This window comes from Dipodomys spectabilis, unplaced genomic scaffold (assembly GCF_019054845.1).
Source record: "Dipodomys spectabilis isolate Male_0828 unplaced genomic scaffold, ASM1905484v1 ptg000307l, whole genome shotgun sequence".
NCBI classification, from domain to species: domain Eukaryota; kingdom Metazoa; phylum Chordata; class Mammalia; order Rodentia; family Heteromyidae; genus Dipodomys; species Dipodomys spectabilis.
In genome coordinates, this window is record NW_024870984.1 from 6283951 (window position 1) to 6285110 (window position 1160).

A 1160-nucleotide genomic window follows, 5' to 3' on the forward strand; every position below is an offset into this window, starting at 1 on the left:
AGAAACTAAAATATTTCTGGTGCTTGTCTGAAAAAGTATATTTTAAAATATTCTATATTCTATGTTTGCATAATGTTCATAATTTATTTTATTTTCTCCTAGATATACTTTGAATTCTACATTATTTTATAATATTGAGGTTCATTAATGTGTTCTTTCTGATTGTATTCCATATAGAAACAGTTTGATTCCTTTTTTTCTAGGTCTTAATATTATTTTTCTTTGGGATAAAATGACAATTTTGTCTAATTTGAAAAGTTTTGTAAAGTTTATGCTATGTAAACGCCTTTATGAGGTGAATATTTAATACACTGATGTCAAACTGAATTTAATTATATGAATTACGTGTATTGTTACAGTTGTAATTTTGTTTTAATAACTGTTTTTCATTTCTTGCATCTGAAGAATGAAACATATGGAATACTTCTCAAATTTTCATGTTATCCTTGTGCAAGTGCCATGTTAATCTCTGCATTGTAATTTGAGTATTAGTGCTGCTGAAGCATGTATTATCCTCTAAATTTAAGTAGTTAATGATGCAATCTTTATACAAGCCTATATCTATGGGTGCCTACTTGTAACAAGGAAACCGTATTGTTCCTAACAATGCTATCGATCTTATTTCCCTAAAATTCTGTGAATAGTAGAAAAAATTATATTGATCAATCAATTGCTCACATTTGCAAATTTTTTTGTCAATGACTATCTTAAGTCTTTTTATTTGGAATTTGATCATACTCTCAATTATTTATAGATAGGTCCAAAGGTGATGGCTTTTTCAAGTACTTATTTATTCAACTGTGTTAGCTATGTGGACCTAATGGATTCAAAGTAAGCATTGCTTAGAGCTACTTCTAAACTTCTTCAGCTGATATTTTCCCAAATGAGGTGTTACTGGCACAAATGTCTACCTGAGCCTTTACCCTTCTTCCATGTGGGAACAGACCAACCAGAATATCTTACCCTGACAGCACAGATTGTCTTACTAGAACAAAACTAATCTTGGTTACAAGGGATCATAGAGAGATGAACAGTTCAAACAGAACTGTTCAGACTAGAATGTATTTTATCAAAATATAATTGTTTATTATACCTTCCATTTCAAAAGTAGCTAAAGCCAAGAAGGTGAAAAAATTGTTCATATGCATGATTACTTAATG

At 29.7% G+C, this 1160-nt stretch overlaps 1 pseudogene; it reads right to left on the minus strand.

Moving 5' to 3' along the window:
* Positions 1-409: 409 nt before the first annotated feature.
* On the minus strand, positions 410-506 carry LOC122127703 (annotated as a pseudogene).
* Between the last annotated feature and the right edge of the window lie 654 nt (positions 507-1160).